We start from the raw sequence: 20,093 nt of genomic DNA, 5'->3' as shown, positions 1-20,093 counted from the left end.
TATATGAAGATACATGACAGATTTTTGTTTGGGTACACATATATACAAACAAAATTACCATTTTATCAGTTGTTAAAGAGAACAACTAGACTACTGACTGAAAATAACTGTTATTATTTTAGGCTGACTGTGATTGCCTATAGTGACCATTTTAATGTAATGGAAAGTGATAAAGTACCTCAATTATTTAATTATTTCTTATGTTTATACCTTCAGACAATAGCAATGGAGCAAAACAAAATAATCACCTTTTAAATACAATAAAAGCACATGAACTCTCTAGTCTGGCATCATTCTTTGCATCTTTCTGGACATATAAGTAAAATAACAATTTGAACTAATGTAATGGTCTTTTAGCAGTAGTTGAGTAAAATTTGTCCTAAGGTTCTAATAAGTGTAATCACACTTCATGTAACAATATTTTCACTTCCTCATGTGATGTACCACTGGGACTTCGCAGGAAAGTGCACAACATGATGAAATTGCATAAGTTTGTGGTCTCAAAGTACACTTTGTAAAAGAGAAGATTTATCTCACTCATCACTGTGAAGAAAAAGTGTCACCTTTACCAACATGGATTTAAAAAATAAAATCACACTTAATTCTGTGTCTATTTTTTCTCTCACACTCTCAAATATTTTATATATTTTTCCACTATCAAATGCCAGGTAGGCTTAAAGGGACTCAAAGAATTCAGGCAATGTGGGAATAAAACTCCCTGTGCAGAAGAGGCATGCACTCAACACAATCCCTTACGTGTCTGCTGCAGGTCAGCAGCAGGGACATTCCACTGTAAAAATCACTGGCACAGAGGACCCCTCGCCTGCCTGCCTCTTTGCCTACCTTCAGAGAGATGCTGATGCTCTGGAGATGAACTCTGCTGACCCAGGTTCACACAGTCAAGATTTGTACCAGACTATCAACCACCACTCACCAGAGTTGAGTGACATGTAAGAGTGGCATGGCAGTCATAAATATTGGTCTGGGGTCCAACTTATGGCTCCAAATATTGGCCCTTCTTTTACCAGCTCTGTGGTAGTGCATAAGCCATAAGACTCTCTTGTTCCTCTGTCCCTCATCCAATGATTGAGGGGATGCTACCCAAATGGGTTGTTGTAAAAGACTTAGATAGCACTCAACATTATGTTTTCTCTCAAAGAAAACAGTAATTAGACACTGTTTAGTCAAAATCTCAACAGTGTGACTGGAAATGTCCAGAGACATAGGCACAGTAGATGGAAAAGATTCAGGGAAGGAATTTAAAAAGCAAGAAAAACAAAAGGAGAAAACCTAAAAGGGAAGAGAGTGAGAAGAGAAACAATCTGGGGGAATGAAGAGATGTGGAAAAAGACAAAGGAAAAGGAAATGAGTCAGGAGAGCAGGCTACCCAGTCCAGAAGGGACATCTGCGGAAGTGCACAACAAACAACGATCTGTAAGGTAAAGCAATAGGAGCACATAGGTGCATTTTATTAATGTGTTATATGCATCTGAGTTTATAACAGTCACTTGGGGGAGTGATTTAGTTTGTTTGTTTATTTATTTACTTATTTACTTATTGCCATTTCAAAGAAGCTTCCCAGATATTGGAATCAACAATATGAGAGGAAGGACTCTACCTTACTCTCCATGCTCAAAGGCCCAATCTGAGCCATTGCTGAGTGAAGAGAAAGTTCATCTTTTCCAGCTCATTGCCTGGGAAAACCATGACACTGGAGACAGTATTGGATTGTAGATGATTTTTTACCCATTTTCGACTGAAAAAAGAAAAACGTTTGACTTCAAATGAAGAATTAGTAAATCCCTTTAGAAATTCATCAATTAAGTTACTGAAGGGGGACATTCATTGTTATCTATCCTTCAATTATTTAACAGATTGTGTGTGTGTGTGTGTGTGTGTGTGTGTGTGTGTGTGTGTGTATCTACTCATGGTAAATACTTTTAGACAGGGGATGGCATTTTTTTTTTTTTTTGGTTTTTTGAGACAGGGTCTCACTATGTAGTTCAGACTGACCTGGAACTCACTATGTAGCCCAGGCTGGTCTCAAACTCACAGCAATCCTCCTGCCTCAGCCTCCCGAGTGCTGGGATTACAGGCGTGCACCACCACGCCCGGCTAGTACATTGATTAATAACATACAAAGATCTCCTGACCCCCATAGAGTTCAAATCTCAGTATATAGCTAGGATCTAGAGAATCTTAATACCCCTGGACATTCATTCGCTCTATAATAAATAAGTAAAGACATTATTTAAATAATGAAGAGTAATAAATAAGTAAAGAAATTTCATGCTTGGTGGAATTTAACAAAGAGATATCCATATCTATGTCTTAAAATCACCATCATTCAGAAAAAAACCAAAAACATTTTGTATGTACACTATATGTGTTTAGAACATACACTCACTTCCAAGTACCTCCTGTATTTAGGATACTCTCAAGAGTATCTTAACAACTCTATCAATGATTGCAAACCATGAGCCTTCTTCTATTCAACCCCAAGTAATACCTTAGCCTACTTATAGCCATTACCTAAATTCTTCTGTGTTAGCTTTTAATCAGTGGTCTTTGTTCAAAGCAGCATTTCAACAGATATTCAAAAGGGGCTGCCATTCCCTATTTAAGGAAGAAGGAACAAATAGCATAAAGGTAATTATTTTTCAGAGTAAGGCTCATACCATGACCAATGCACAGCAGTGACTAAATTAAGAAATGGACTTCAGAGAACAAACCAGGCACAAAATTCCATCTTTCAAGCAAAACCAAGTGGCTTGAAGCATTTCTCTATGTAATAATATCATTTCCACAGGAGGTCTTGACCTAGCTATGTGATATAAACAAGTGGAAAGTATAATTACATATTTAATTTCTTGGGTTTAATTACTACCTCAAAAGAGAAGAATGAATAGAATACTTTAGATAGCAAGCAATCTTACATTTGTGTGCATTAAGATACTCTTGTTCAAATACATTTTGGACTACATTATATTCAAAATAGAAATAAATAGCTTGAGATTCAAGATATCTTCTCCAACACAAATGAAACTGACTTTCCATTAATAAAAGATCCACTTTTACAACATATAGAAAACAGCAACAAACTTTAAATAGAAAAGACTAGGGTACCATGATTTAATATATCAGTTCGGCTTTACAATACCCCAGGTGCTATGGGGTAACTATAAACATCTCAGATTGAAGAAGCTATCCCCATGACCACACAGATCACAAAGAACCTAAATGCAGACCCCGTGAAACTAATGTTAATAGGTGAGTATATTCACTATGCATTATCATGATGTCTCAATAATGGTCTCCCTGATCCTTAAATCTCAATATACATAGTCAAACACAGCATCAGCAGGAAAGTTGGCATAATCAAAATGTAAATTCCAGGCTAAATAGTTTAGAAAAATGATTATAGGTCTGGTTCAGGTTGTATAGAAATTTCATTTACTATCATCCTCCTAAAAGAGTATACTGTAGGGTCCCTTTCCCTATGAGCTTGGGTGTGCCTGGTATCACTCTAGTGGAGCTTTCTACATACTGAGTGCTTTGGTGGAATTTGAAATTAGGAAATGAACATGATGACATAGTTCCTGGTTTTAAGGGCTCACAGAGAACAACTCAATATGTAAAGAAGCAAAATATTGTAATTTGATATAAGAAATGTTATAACCCAGGCTAACCTTGGGACACAGAATCCCCAAAAATGAAATCTGAAAATTTACTGGCTTATGCCAGCAACCTTAGAAATATGTGTTAATAGAAGCATAAAAAATTGGTATATAGTACACTGATGTGCACCGAGACCAACAAGTCAGAAAACACTTCCTAAGTAAGCTTTTGAGTGATTTAGTTACTCAGAAACTGACAAAATCTATTTCTAAGAAATCTATCAGTTAATAGACATGTACTCTATTATCCATGAAAACGGTGATTATTGCTAACAATGTAAATATGTTGTAACAAAACCCTGCATTTATATTTTAAAAAGGGATTTAATCTGAGTTTCCACAAGAAACAGCAACTTATCCTGAGGTGGAAGGGACAGAGAGAGGAAAAATTATTTAAAGGCGATCTAGGAAAACATAAATCCTAATAACCAAAGGTTTCAGCTGGGTCCAGTAAATTTTAATTATCACAAATTAAGCAGCCATAAACACTGTTTTATTTAACAGGTATTATTGAGTTATGTAGTATTTGTCTTATTTTTATTTTGATACATATTATTTACTTAATAATATTTATTTATTGTACACGTCAGAACTTGTAAGAATAGGTTTTCAAAGCAAATGTATTCCTATTATTGTAAATGCTGATGATATATAAGCCAGGTCTGAATTGCATCATTTGAGAATCTGCTGTCAAAGAATCTGTAAATAAAATGAAGAAATTTCTACATCCTCAGTGTTATAAAAATAAAGCAAGTATATAATGAAAGTTTGCATTAAGATATCTCATTCATCTAAGGTTGTTCCTAGAAAAGAATGTGAAGCTTGCAACAACCACAGCATCTTCCAAGCACAAAAATGAAAATTGATCAGAACTGCAAATGACAAAAATGATAACAATTTGCAACCTCATAAATTTCTGTGATGTAATTCCTACAATTTCCGTTCATGCAGTGACTCTCAGATAAAATTCATTCCCCTTACAAATGCTTTATAACTTAGCCATGTAAAGCATGTGAATATCTATAAACGCAAAGCAGTTCAGCTGGTTTTCAGTGAAAAAAGAAATCCTGTAATCTAAATGACACAAAAGCAGGACACACTCTATCATTGTAACACGTTCACTCATGACAAGGTATCACTTTCTCATCCTTACATTAGAATATGTCCAAGCTCCCTTCCCATGGCCCAGGGAAGAAATGTAACCTCTCTGCCTGTCAGTTTCTTGTTTTGTAGAAAGAAGAGTTCTTAACAGGATGACCTCAAGATTTCTTTGAATTTCAGTATTTTTTGTTTCTATAAATATACCACATACACTGCTTCCCATGAGTATTGTGAATTATGTCAGTTCTAATGTGGGAATAGAACACCATGTAAAATACAATAAATCACCCTTTTAAAAAGCCTACAGGATAAGAACTAGGGGATACATAAGAAAACTTGTCCAACTCAAATTTATGAATCCTGACTTCACGAGTCAGAGCAGGTTGGGTAACTTTAAGCTCTGTATCATTATCATCATCGTTGTTTTATTATTATTAGTAGTAATAGCACTATGAATTGAACCCAGGGCCTTCACACTGAGCTACTCTTTCAGCTCTTGCTCCTTTTTTGCCTTTTGCACAGGGTCTTGTTAACTTGCTCAGGCAGGGTTTGAATTTGTGATCAGCTTGCCCCAGGCTCCCAGATTTGTGGGATTATAGGCATGTGCCGTCATGCCTGACTAAAAACTCTTATAAGAGCCTTAGAATCTCAGTCAGGTACTAGGATTATGGTGGTGTAGTTCCTTGTCAGTTCAATAAAAATGCAATGAGTATGGGGGAGGCTAAATCTGGTTTCTCCCTTAATGGCTTTCACTCTTCAGTGATAATCTCTTCTCTCATCTTTAATTTCCTCTGTCTTTATGCAATCCCATTCCCCTTCTCTCCTTCTCCTTTTGTCTTTTTTATTTTCCCCTGTGGCTTTTAAAAACCCCAAAATTGGTACAAGTCATCTGCTATGGCACCTTCCCAATTACATCTGTTACCTTACCTTAACAGAAAGGCAGCAGAAACAAAACCTGTTGCATAGTTAAATGTGGAAAATATAAATGTTATCTCTATGTTATGGGTTGAATGTTTGTGTTCCCCTAAAATTCATATGTTGAATCCTTGACACTCCTTGTGATGGTATCTGATGTGAGGACTTCCGCAGATAGTTAGGTTTGGATACGCCGTGAGGATGGAACCTCCAAAAGGATGAGTGTCCTTCCTTAGAAGAATAAGAAGAGACCAGATCTATCTTCTTCTTCACAATGTGGGAACACAGAGAAGAATCTATCATCTGTGGGCCACGAAGAGAGAACTCAGCAAGAACCTGGCCATACTTGTACCCTAATCTTGGACTTCAAGCCTTCAAAACTATGGGAAATAAATGTTTGCTGTATAAGCCACCCAGTTTATGCTATTTTGTTTTAGTAGCCTGGGCTAAGACACTCTGCTTCTTCAAAACTTCCAACTAAATTGTCTTGAAAACTGAACAATGGATATGACCCACTTGTAACTGACTTATCAAAGTAGAGAAAACTAACACCAGAGCCCACAGAGTGCAGCTCATGCCAACGGTAATAAAGCAGTTGTTCCACTTAGCACCAGGGAGGCCCAGTAGTAGAGGCAGTAGAGAGACTACCACGTGGGGTAGAAAATCGATTTGGTTGAGAAACTTTAATGTCCTCTATGGCCATAGGGCCACGCTCTGTAAAGGATGTACTACAGAATACCAGACATGGTTGAGGATGTAGCCAGTTTGTTTAAAGTGAATTCCACACACTGATCTTGAAACACCTGGTCATTTTCCTTGTTTAGCATCCAGATTGCAGCCATCTAACATACCCCCTCACTGGCAGGAAATCAGAAGAAGCTTCTCTAGAGGAACTGTTCCAAGGATAAGGATATTCTGATATTCATAGGGATGTTTCCCAACCAAATAACTACTGGCTCATGCTCAAAAAAAAAAAAAGTCCACTCTTCAGTGAACCTTGCCTGCTCTTTCACCTCTTTCATACCTCCAAACAGCACACCTGCGTGTCAGTTGGAATGTCAATGTCACACCAGACACTGGAGAAGAAAGTCCACTCTTCAGTGAACCTTGCCTGCTCTTTCACCTCTTTCACACCTCCAAACAGCACACCTGCGTGTCAGTTGGAATGTCAATGTCACACCAGACACTGGAGAAGAGCCTCTGTTGTGAAAAGTCAGGTACCAAAACACACAGAAGTAAATTCAGAGAACTCAGAAACAAGAAGCAACCAGAAGATAACCACAAGAATAAATATTATTATCATCAAAGAGGAAAATATGTGTTCGTGCAACAAGAATAGAAGAACCAAAAAAAAAAGAACATTCACAGAACTAGAAATTTAGAAGGATAAGAAATTAGAATATCTCAATAAATAAGATATAAGAGAAGATTGAAGAAATATTTTAGAAAGAAAAGCAAATTTTTAAAAATCATGGAAGTAGAGAATTCATTCAGGAGGCTCAAGATTCAGATTTTGAAATCTTAAAAACAAAAAGGAGAGAGAGAGAAAATAAGCAGAGACCATTACCAAAGATATAAAAATATTCATATTTGTGGAACTGAAGAACATGAGATTTTAGATTGAAATTACTTGTTAAATACAGGGGAAAAGACAAGGAAGAGGGAAGTAAAGACCTATATAAAGGAATATTAGCATATTTCAAAGCAGATTACAGAAAAGAGATTAGGCTCAGCATGGCTTCAGGACTTTCAACAGCGGCACTCCTAGTCAAAATACAGCGGAGCAATACCTTCAAAATTAAAAGAAAAATGAGCTTTATTCTAGACCAGCAGAACGCCAGAAATCATGTAGTGTGTGGATAGAATACATATATTTCAGACAATTTGAAATCTCAAAAAAAGTACTTTTCCCATATCTTGCTTAGGAAGCTTCTGAAGGATGTATTTGATCCAAACAAGAAAGGAATTAAGAAAAAGGAAAACTCTAGTCCAGGCGACAAGGAATCCGAATCGGAAGTGGTGAGGGGGTTTCCCAATATGATGACAAGGGCAGGATACACTTAACCGCTGTGGAAACTGGCCTTTAGATCATCCAGTTTGGATCACAAGGAAGACAGAAGACTCTAGAAGTATCTCCAAGAAAAAAAATTACTAATTTGATGAGTGTTTTATATGTTTAGCCATACTGAAAAGATATATACAATTCTAGCTCAGTTTGAGGATGAATTAATAATAATATAATAAACATAGAAAACCAAAATATAACTAAGCAAGAAAGTATTAATTCTAAGAAAAAATGTATAAAAAGAGAAGTGTTAGGTTAGCACATTATCTAGATCAACATACATAGTCTACAATATTATGATACTTATAATCACTAGATATTAATGAAACTAAAATCATGAAACAATCCTAATGGAAATCTTGGAGAAAAAGAAATGTATGTGTGTTTATATGTATATGTGTGTGCAAGCTGTATATTGTGAGGAACTAAATTATAACAGTACGAAGAGAAAAATCAAGAAGTGGGAGCATTACATAGTATGTGGAAAGAGAGATAAATAACAGAAAAACAGCTAGTGGTTGCAAATAACTGTTCTTGGAAATCAATATTCTAAAGTGGGATGAGTTTTTTCCTAAAGCTGGCTGAATCATATAGAATATCACTTGGATTAAAAACATGATTATGGCTCTGCTTTTTAAAACCATGAGAGAAATTCAAGATGGCAAGATGATTTTAATCCTGCATGATAGGCAAACATCTTCTGTAAGTGAGTATCTCTTTTAAAGTTGTATCTTTACACCTGTGCCTGTATTATCTAACACTGATTCTCTACCTGTTTTGGTGGTATAAGAAATGCTTGTCTAATCTTGGGAACACAACTCAGACATTGAGATATATTGACTAAAATAAGAACCACATGACAATCTGTATTGCCATGTCGCATCAGCTTTTCACATAGGTCAGTGCTCACCTGTCCAGAAGTTGTTTTGTACCTAAATTTCAAAAATTCTTTTCATATATAACAGTAATTGACTTTAGTGACATAAAAGACCTAGTACAGAAACAAAACCACAACTGATACCTTATCTGGAGCCTAGTTTCAATACAATATCATGTTTGTTCTTATAATAAAGAAAATGAGAGTTTTCTCACATCAAGATTACTGTTAAACAAGTAATCTTATTTAAGCATTTCAAGAACCACAGCTCTATGGCAAAATGGCTAAGAAGGGAATGTGTGGGTATCCACAACGCTGTGCACTGGGCGGTTATTCTAGGATTCCAGCTGTGAGGTGTGTAAGGTTCTAACTTGATAGATGTCAATATTTCACGGAAGAAGAATGGGGAGGGAAATATACCAATGGCTGTTGTCCAAACTCCTTCAGGTGGTCTGAGACCCTGGCAAGGCTGTTTCAGGAGGAGGTACAGAAGCCTGGAAAAGGCTTTTGGCAAAGCTGAAACTCACTTACCCAGATTGAAACTTGATGATTTTATATAAGACATAAATTACAGATTCCAATAATATGTGATTTGAACATATCTGGATATTTTTAGCATGTCACATATATTTAGGCACTGGGCATTAAATACCTCACAATTCTGAGAAAAAAAATGTGGCATCTCTTTTCCCAATGCCAAATGGGCCACCTGCTCATACACTACATGGTGAAGAGGCCTCTTGCCTTTCAGTGCTGACATAGGAGAAAGGAAAATTGGACATCAGCAACCGGGAAAGGATGTCTGTCTCATGCTGAGCACCAAGCAGGCAAGGGAATTCGAGGCCAGATCGCGATTTCCAGAAAAATTGGAATCTCCATGATGGAAGAAATGAAAGGGTTGGATTCACGACGCAGGCCTTCATTTCAATACCAACTAATCAATATTCATTTTAAATCTCAGGGATACTGGAATGCCACTTGGGCATAAAATTGAAAACAACCATGAAATTTTAAAAAGTGTGAAGTTCTTTCCCTGTGTTGTATTACTCTACAACAGAGATTAAATTTTATGATCCCTCTGGGCCTCATGGGTGTCCCAGAGACAGTGACTTACATGAAATCCAGTTGTCAGATTGTCTGCTACTAAGAAGATTTTAAGATTTTTCACCCTTCACTAACTTGTATCTACAATCTTCACAAAGTTTTGATATTTCCTTTCTTCTTCTTTCTTTTTTTCCTTGCTGCGTGTTTACTTTCCTTGTAAGAAAAAAAAAAGATAACTAATCTTCTTGGATATTGATGGTATCAATAAGAATCGGGTCCTTATTGGGTTCTAGCTGGACATAACATTGTGCAAAGGAAATTAATGAACACGACAACCTCTCCGAGTTTCAAATTTATGTGAGAACTTTAATGAGAACAAAGAGGGAAAAAGAGTTTCCTGCTCTTTGTAAGGACCAAATCCATAGTCAAATAAATGCTACTTCACTGTATTCCAGGAAAATCAGCGTGCAATGATTGTCCACAGGACGTGGGAAGGCAAGGCATTGCCTGTGTGAGAAAAGTAGACAGAGAGAAGGGAACATAAGAGGCTGAAGCATCTGGAGGAAAGAAAGTTGGCTCTTACCAACTTCAGGTGGAATAGCGTCCAAAAAGCCAAGACCTCAGCTTCTTTCTGTTTTCTGTGCATTATGAAGCATGAAAAACTCGCCAAAACAGCACTTAGCTCACCCAGAATAGAGCACACAGCAGATACCACCTCTGTTTTTGTTTTTTTTTTCAGATTGGCTGGGATTCATTTTATTCTTGCATGGATGCCACAGCACCACATAGGACAAAACTGCAAAAGAAAGAAATAGTTCCAAAAGTGCAGGTGGGCTTCTGTGAAATTCACACTGAATGAATTTTTAGAAAGCAGAATGCAATACTAGAATCAATGCACGTGTGTTCTATTATTAAATACCTAACTCCTCTAAATTGGGGAGGATAATAACAAGCAATCTTGTGAAAAAGCTGAAGGTCTAAACAATACAGTTTTGAAACCAAAATAAAATTGTTTTGTTCTTTCTGATTTTTAATTGTTAAAATATAATCACAGTGTTGTAGAATAAAAATATTAAGAAAAATTTCTGAAGAAAAAAATTGAAAAAATGTTGCCATGCTAGCCCTAATAACATTATGATTTTAATCTTTGCTCACATAAACTCACAATTATTGGTTATCATAAATATGCATACACATTTTTGAGTGTGGTTTGTCACTAAGCATTTTATCATTAGTGTTCTTCCAAGATGCTATAAGAGAAACACCAAAAGAACACTCTGTTTTGAGCATGAAGGTGTGGTTTCAGCATTAACAGATATTAGTTCCTTATGATCATCCTGATAGCCATCATTTTCTCAGCTACCCATCTTTCATATAATTGATGTAATCAATTTTATGTAACCTTTCCTTGGAAATTTAAGTCATGACCAATATTTCACAGGTTAAACACTACTGTAATACACACTTCCTCAACAAAGCTCTTTCTTTACAACCCTTTTGCTATCTCTGATAAAACTTCATGGTAGGGCAAACATAATTATTTTGATATAAAGTACTAAATTTTATCCCAAAATATTTATGTCAATTTATACATTTACTAGCAATATATGATTGTCCAGCAGCCTTGCCAATATAAAATATATTTAATATTTTCCTAATACAATATCTGAAAAATGACATCCTACCACACTATTTAGATGTTAAATGTTAAATTTATTATGCCTTATGATAATCACTAAAAGCTGTCAAGAGACATGAAAGTTAATAAAATTTTAAATTATGACTCATAGACCTATAAAAGGACCATTGACATCATTTAACCTAATCTCTCACCCATGGAGAAATTCTTGCAGCAATATCTTTGATGGAAACCTTGCAATTATCCCAAAGTGCACACTGTGCTTAATTGCTCTCTTTGAATATGTTACTAAGCCCTTCTGTTTCAAACTCAAAATCATGCTTAAAACTGTGTGTTCCACCCTCCTCTATTTCCTCACCATGGACTTAGTTCAAGTTCTTATCTTTCAATGGGTTACCACAATAAACTCTTCTCCAGCATTCCTGCCTCTGGTTCAATGGGTGACATTTTATGAGTTCTAAAATATCAATCTTACAGTGGATGTTACACCTGGATTAAATACTTCAGAAGTAGCAGAAGTAGACAATTTTTAAAGGAAATAACTTCATTCATGGCATAGTCTTTTTTTTGTTTTTTGAAACAGGATCTCACACTATGTAGTTGAAACTGACCTGGAACTCACTATGTAGCCCAGGCTGGTCTCAAACTCACAGAAATCCTCCTGCCTCAGCCTCCCAAGTGCTGGGATTACAGGGGTGCATCATGGCATAGTCTTTATGGATCTTCCTAATCCAGCTTAGCCTTTAGTGTTGCCTATCACCTTTAACTTTTCACTTATTCAACACCTATAAAGTGTGTGCACTTATAAGCCTCCATGTGGACATGCCCTACAAAACTCATCCCAGGGCATACTCTCCCAGAAGACTTCATGCCCTTGTATCTATTATTCCATCAACAAGGGTTAAATCCTCTTATCAGAGAATTTGCCTCACTATTTAATGGCTGTTAATTTATCTGCTGATCTTCTCAACCAACTCTTCCCTCTTTAAGGCTAAAAGGTGTGCCTCTAAATCCATGTGTTCAAAGCCCTGTGAAGTATATGCTCTTGGTGGTAGATACATATTTGTTAATAAATAAATGAAAGAGTTGTCCATTTTCTGTTCAATATCTTTCAGGAATGTATCTAAGCAAGTATCCATCTTAGCTTTTGTGGCATATAAAAATTAGAGAGCTGCTTTTAAATTTCTACCACCTATAACTGGGCATTTTGTCTGTTGAAATGCATAAAAAGCTGTTAAAGGTTTTGTTTTCCTGGGTAATAAATGAAATTGATCTTCTTTGGAGTACTAGTCAGTTTTTTCTTTGCTGGGACACAACAGTTGATACTTAAAAATTAAAGAAGGAGAGGTTTAACTTGGCTCATTTCATGGGATTCAGTCCATGGTTATCTTATGCCAAGTTAGAAAGCTCTTAATGGAAGAGCATAAAAGAAAAAAGATGTTTAGGTCATGGTGGCTGGTAAACAGAGAAAGGAACATGCCAGAGAGGAAAGGGTGAGGTATAAGAAGATCCCAAGTTCACCCAGAAGTGTGATTTACTAATGCTCTTGGCAGCTTTGAATCCAATCAAGTTGACAATCTAGCCTAATTGTCATATCCCACCCCTTGTCAAATTGATACCCAAACATATATTTTTAAAATATATACTTCAGTCTCCTAATAAACACAAGGCCATAACTATCATGATATACTTATCCTCCAAACAACTGAAACACAATAATCCCCTCCCTAAAGTCTCAGCAATCAATTCCAGCATTGCTAAAACATTCAAGTCAGTCTCCTCTGAGATTCAAGGCAAAGTTTTAGCTGATAACTCCTGTAAACATAAAAAATAAGCTACACAATCTCAAGATACAGTTTCACAGGGTAAACTTTGGTCCTAGCTTTGAACATAATTCTTTATCGGTCCAAATTTAAATTATTCAAAATTTCTTGCTCTGCTTTGCTTCCGATTCTCACTATAAATCTGGCTTAAAACAGCCAGAAATACCTATGCCGAAGCCTGAATGTTGGGTTGCCACCACCTCATTTAAGCCACCACCCTATTTTCAGTCTCCTACAAAGTATCAAGACATGGAAAAATGTTTTGTTTTGTTTTGTTTTTGTTTTTGTTTTTTGCCAGAGTGTGACGCATATGGCCTTTAGTCCAACTGCCAATGAAGTCCATGTTCCCAACTGAAACCTCCTAAGCCTGGCCTTTACTGTCCTCATTTCTACTGGTCTCTTCATTTTCTGAAGTCTGAAAGAATCCCCTATCAGGCTATGGTTACAGAATCTTAGAGGAGTGGTGGTAAACCTACAGCATGCATTCCACAGAGGGCTGTTTATCATTAAAAGCTCTAAAAGGTTCATCATCACTGTTCTAGGGCTTCCCTACTCCACATCTCCAAACCTTTCCAAATTCCTCTCACAAACTAGTTCTAAAGGCTTCTGAACTATACTGTCAAGTATCATCATAGCAATAATCCCATTCCTATTCAATTTTTTGTATTAATTAACTTCCCATTGCTGGGGTACAATACTTGATACACAACTTAAAGGCAGAAAGCTTTAAACTGGCTCATGGTTTCAGGGGATTGAGTCCATGCTGGGCTGAAACATTATGGCCAATAGGTGTGGCAGAGGAAAAATGTTTAGTTAATGGAATCCAGGGAACAGAGTAGGAAAATAGTACATGAATCCTTGACTTATGCACTCAATTCATTCTTGAGGGCTGGTTGTAATTTGGATTGGTCAATTGAAAGTTCAGGCACCTCTAACACAGCCTTCAAAGTCTCTCTCCTGTATACAGGCAGATCTCAGCGTCCTTGGAGAGATATTGGCCCAGAATTTTTCAATTAACCCCACTCTGGAAAGGATGTTGTAATGTTCCTTCTAAAACTCTTTAAGGGTTAAAAACCATGCCTGACACCATCTGGGAGCACAAGCAGCTGGCATTTGGGTCGTAACTCAAGACTTTGCTTATAAATTAAAACTAAAATTCTGGGTTGTAACCCAAGTTGTTCATATGTCAGTCAGGCTGGTCATAACTTGAGGGTCCACTGTATCAGAAAGGGATGAGGAGTCAGATGTAGATCCCAAAGCCATGCTTCCATGACCCACCCAGATACACTCAAAAATGGGGTTCATTGATTGATACCCTGTGCTGCTCCCAAGTCAACCAAGTTGAGAACACAGATTAACAGTCATACTGGGTGACTAGCTACATAGGACACATGTATCTCTGACATATGTATTAAATGTATGGTCTATCCTACTAATAGACAAGTATGTAATAAAAAATACAAAGAGAAAGAAAGAAAGGGTGAATAATTGTAAGGAAAAATTGTTTTCAGAGGTGATGTAAAACCTCCAGTTCAATCTGAATATCTCAGAAAATTCTCCTGTTATTCAGAAGGGCTTTTTGAAAGAAGCAAGTCTGAAGCCTGCTGCCTACAGGAAAAAGGTGTTGATGCATTTAATAGGCTCTGGCAGGTGCCTTCACACATATGCAGAATGGAAGAATGAGTTGAAGCAAGAAAATGGAAAAGAAAAAAGAACAAATGCATTTGTTTACAGTAAAAAATTAATAAGTAAGAGGATAGGGGAAGGGAGCATATATTTATTCTATGAGACAGCAAAATTAAATTAGTCCAATACTAAAATTATTGAATTAGTATGATGCCTTATTTGAAAGGGAGAACTACCTCTTCTATCTGGCCAATAGAACTTGTTGTCATACTGGTCGCACTCTGTTATGGGACATCCAACACAGTAGCCAGCAAGAACATATGGCAAGTAACCATATGAAATGTGCCTAAAATAACTAAGAAAGTGTTTTTAATTTAATTTAAATTTTAATAAATACCTTTGGCTAGTGTCTACCATACTGGGCAGAACAGAATTCAATAATTATGCAATAATTTAAAAATAATGAAACATTTAGTGAAGAGAAAGGTTTAAAGGAAGAATTTACCTGTTTGGGTGATAATGAACAAATATTTTTATTGGTCTAATGTACTTTCATATATTTTATTAACAAGAATATAAAAAACTAATGATAAATGAGGACTGTCCCTGTCCTACTGGCAGGGGCAATAAGAAATAGTCAAGGCCCAGTATCCTCACCCAATTACACTGTAGTTCCCGTGGAGCAAAGAGCTTACTGAGCCATATTAGATAGCAGGGAGGCAACAGTGATAAGGAATGCATATTCTTGAGCCAGACCACCTGTGTTCAAATCCCATTTTTTATTTACTAGCCGTGGGACCATAGTCAAATTACTTAACTTCTCTTTCTCAGCTTCCTCCTCATCATAATGGGCATGATAATAGTATTAAGCTTATAGAGTTGATAAGAGTTAACACATAAAACAGGACAGTGCCTTAGAAATAGTAAATTCACAAAAGAGTTAGCAACTAAACACAAAGCATCATTCACTACTTTCTAACCTTCACCATGCCCTTCCATCATCTGACATCATACAGCCCCTCACCTCTCCTCCTTCCTCTCTCTGGACAGCTCACTACTTAGCTGGATAGAAGCTTTCACAATTTTTAGGGAAAAAATATCAAAGGCAATAAAATAATTTGCCTGTAAGCAGAGCTGATTCTCATGTATTGTGATTTAGGTGAAATCCAGAATCCTAACAAGAAAAGTATTAATTAAAATAGAGAATAACAAAAAAAAAAGATTTTTAAGAATAATGTGAAATATGTTAAGGATTTTTAAGATGTTATAGAGCTCACAAATTACAAATGTGACAAGAGTTCCTATAATTGCTAGGAAAAAGTGCAAGGTTATTTTTTATTCTCCTCCACATACAAATTCAATGATGTTCTTTGAGTCAGTAGAAGAAAACACTCAGGCTGCGAAGATGCCATGAAAAACAGTAATTTCTGGAGGCTTGAAGAATTAATCCTTACCTGAGTCATGTTTTTACATGAGTGAATTATTCCTCGTAAAATAATGCCAAGCATAATAGGAAATGTAGTTTGTAACTAGATTAGCAAACAGTAGATTGATAGCATTTTATATCTGCTATAGACAACTAAAAAGTCCAAATCCCAAATATATATTTATCAAGAATTCATACAACATCTACTTTAAATAGAATGAGCCAAATTCTGTCATTTCTTTCCTGGAAAGCACTGGTGATTTTCCAAATAATATCAGATCGAAGAAGCGTCACCAGGACAATTGAACATTGTAAATATGTCTGCACAATTCTTCATTTTCTAGTTTGAAACTGAAAAATTAAATCTCGTGAGAGGGAAAACACAGCCTTCTGCACCAATATGAGTTACTAATAAGTTCACCACTCCCTCAGACAAATCTCAGAAAATCTCGACAACCACTCCAGCCAACACTATTTAGTGACACCAGCTCACATTGCGATATATTAATCTGCAATGTGTGTGATAACTTACAAATACTCAGTAATTTAGCATGGCTGCTTTGAGAGCATCACACACCACTTTGCATATAACTCAATAGAAAATAACAATTGACCTCACAATGAATTCCAAAGCCTCATCTTTACACTCACTTGGCTAACATTTCTTTTAACAATCTTTTACTTCTCCTATAAATTTTAAAACAGCACCTTAGTAAGAAACTAGGGACTATCTGTCATCAATCCTTGCAAGCATAAATCTCTCTAGCATCTCCAATAGACAGTTATAAATGATGTTTCTATTTTCCTCAGCACTGTTTCGTTTATCCACTGGCCACAAGCTACTTGGCTCGTTTTAGCTTTGCTGTGAGTCTTTCCTTAAGAAACTGCTGGAATCTTTGCAATATTTGGAAGCCATCTTCCTGCCTAATCTGCCCAAATATACAGGACTAAGATGCATGCATCCACACCAGATATGAACACTAACTTTAAAGGGAATGGAAATGCGCAGTATGTAGAGGCGAACACTCTTCATGTCAATATCGAATAAAGGATATACTTTTAGCTGACAGACCAAAATCAAAGTTGTCATCACAAAGAAGATTATAGACAACTGAATGAGGAGCTTTTATAATATTAGTTATTTCAAGAATCTTTTTGAATATTCACAGTTGGTCAATATACAGGACTCCGTGAAGGAATTACAAAGATAAAGTATAGTTTTTACCCTTAAATAAGAACATATGATCTAGGTAGATAAAGTAAATAGGCATACTATTTAGTTTAGTATAAAAGCGTAGTATTGCATTCAAAAAATATTATGTAAGAAACACATAAAATTTCCTGGATAATAGGAATAAAGTCTAATGGGTTGAGTTAATAAAAAAAAGGCTTTATTTGAATATGTATAGTTCTTGCAAATAGGTATGTGTGGAAAAAAAAAGATTCCCACCAGACAAGAGAGAATACTATCAGGCCATATAAGAAATTAAAAAAAAAATAAAACTGTCAGACATGAATCTGTATAATTCAGATTGGGAGAATCAGGAGAGACAGAGATGGAGTCTCAAAAATGTTGGACTAAGACCAGATTGAAATGAAGTAGAGAGGGTTCAGGTTGTGGAATTATATGAAGAAGTAATAAAATGAGAGGTTTGTTAGAGTTCTGAGGACTGGAACCCCTATTCCTATCCAGGAAAAGCTAAAATCACAACGGCGATGACTGATAGTAAAAAGTTCAAGATTGTTTCCCTAAGAAATTATGTGTTGTGATTTCTGTGGATGACTCACCTTTACCCGGTGGAAAGACGAGGTCCCTCAGAGTCACATCTCGATCCCAGGCTCAGCTGTAATGCGCATTTGCTCCCAACAGAAATAAAAATACACTTCCCTGTCTCATCTCAAGAAAACAACTAAAAGGCAAAGGCTGCAGAGCTAAGTGAAAGAAACCTCATCAAGTCGTAGAGAGCCACACAGGAGTGTAGGGTAATCCAGGCAAATAATGCACCCTGAAGAGAGTTGTGAGCATTGGAAATGGTGACTGAATGAAGATTTATGGAAATTGTCTGTATCCAGGTAAAAGCTGAATACTCTAAGCTCTTAGACTTGGCCCAGTCTTTCTTCCATTTCTTCCTCTCTGATTCTGTGGCCTCCTCTGAGCCTATACCCGCTCCCACTCCTAATTAGCTTCTTATAGCCTCCTATATTCTTCTTTCTTAAGATATATTCCATGCTTCATATTGTTGTTTGCAAAGACTAGGAGTTTCTATAGGTAAAATGTGTGACATGTAAAAAGTGCTCAATCAATATGGGTACATGAAGTAACACCATTGGATTCATGAGATCAGGGACTCTATCCGTCTCATCTCCCACTACCATGGAGTGGTACTCAGTGTTTGGGAAGGAGATGAGCTCAATGAATATATGTGAAGTAAATAAATAAGTCATCACTCTATTCTTTGTTAGTCACTAAGCCCTTGATACATGTATTGAGACATATTTACTGTGTGCTTTGTTCTCAAAGCACGAGGGGCAAGAGACTTCCTTTCTGTATGCCCAACCACTGGTGATGTTAACTATGATTGTTAACCACATATTTCCCAATATTTAAGGAGGCAAATTTAAAGAAAAGTAGGTAAAGGCAAACAAACTGCTTTTACATTATGAAATTTACATAAAATATAATTTTAATATATTTAAGAAAGATAAAAATAATTTTTTCTCTAACTTTTCAGCTGAAAGACTTTTGGCCACAAAGTGTAATTATTTAGAGCCACTCTGAATCACTCATAAAATCTTTAGTGATGGGTCTCCACAGCATGCTTATGACTTTTTAAAATTGATTTCAGTAATGGTACACACACAAACCACAGAGTTAAAAATGAATATAGCAGTAATTTCTAGACCAGAAAATGTGACAATACAAATAAATATACAAGACAAATGAATAAATCTTACCTTCAAATGATAGAACACATGAAAGTCAAAGGAACACTAAATAGCACATAACTGTTAAGTCCTTAGTGCCTGCAATCAAGGTCAGAGAAGAAGCAATATACACCTATGTGGGTCAAACAAGACATAGGTAGAAACTCAAGGGTCTCTGGATCTGTGAGAAGTAAGTAACCTTTACTGTGATAGGAGTTTTAGGCTTTTAGAAAATCTGTCCTTCAAAAACAACATCCCACATTACAAATCTAAGAATAAGAGCTTAATTTCTTTGGCTAAGAAAATATGCATTTCTCAAGCTGGAATACTTTGTCTCCTTGGAGGTTTGAAGGCATGTGCCAAGAGAGGTGCAAAGCCACAGGATAAACACAGCTTACTTTCTTGCAAATTAAATTTTTCTTCATGATTGGAAAGAGAGAGAGAGATTAATGTTTTAAGTGAGAGTACTTCAAAGCATTTATATTTAAACAAATGGGTAAGTTGTCCTATAAATTGAAAGATTTGCATACACTTTTTAAAAACAAAGCATGAAACAACAATATGCTTGTGGTAGATCACTTTAAACCACTCAGGGGTTTTGGATGAAGAGGGAGAATTCAATGGTAAAGAATCATAAAAGAGTAGGGGAAGAAAGGGAAGGACATCAAGGCCAAGCGAACAACATGGCAGAGATGCAGCCTAAATCATAAGCAAAGGAGAACAAACAGCAAAGGTCGCAGAGTTGCTTTGGAGACCCAGAATACCAGAAACAGCAGGCCTCAACACCAAATCACGAAGGCAGCAACTGCAGCTGGCAAAGTAAATAATCAGAGCCACAAGATGTTATGCGGAAATCAAGAAGGCAGCAACAATTCTAAGGTGAAGAACAACAGAACTGTAACTGCTTGTCCAGCCTGTGCACAGAAAAGGACACACACATACACATAGACACACACACACACACACACACACACA

At 36.3% G+C, this 20,093-nt stretch overlaps 1 protein-coding gene across 7 annotated transcripts in view; it reads right to left on the bottom strand.

Annotated features, from left to right (window-relative positions):
• Positions 1 to 20,093, bottom strand: part of Grm8 (glutamate metabotropic receptor 8) — a 796,352-nt gene that overhangs the window by 455,200 nt on the left and 321,059 nt on the right. The window contains exon 1 of one of the 7 annotated variants that reach the window (XM_033757954.1): positions 10,263 to 10,300. The exons of the other annotated variants lie outside the window; for them this stretch is intronic. The gene's annotated coding sequence lies outside the window, so the exon portion shown is untranslated. Of the gene's footprint in view, positions 1 to 10,262; positions 10,301 to 20,093 lie in introns of those variants that run through there. 7 annotated transcript variants of the gene reach the window in all.

Source organism: Fukomys damarensis, unplaced genomic scaffold, assembly GCF_012274545.1.
Source record: "Fukomys damarensis isolate Sample0158 unplaced genomic scaffold, DMR_v1.0_HiC HiC_scaffold_4, whole genome shotgun sequence".
NCBI classification, from domain to species: Eukaryota; Metazoa; Chordata; class Mammalia; order Rodentia; family Bathyergidae; genus Fukomys; species Fukomys damarensis.
Note: the sequence above shows the minus strand (reverse complement) of the source record. Positions and strands in the feature narration are given on the sequence as shown.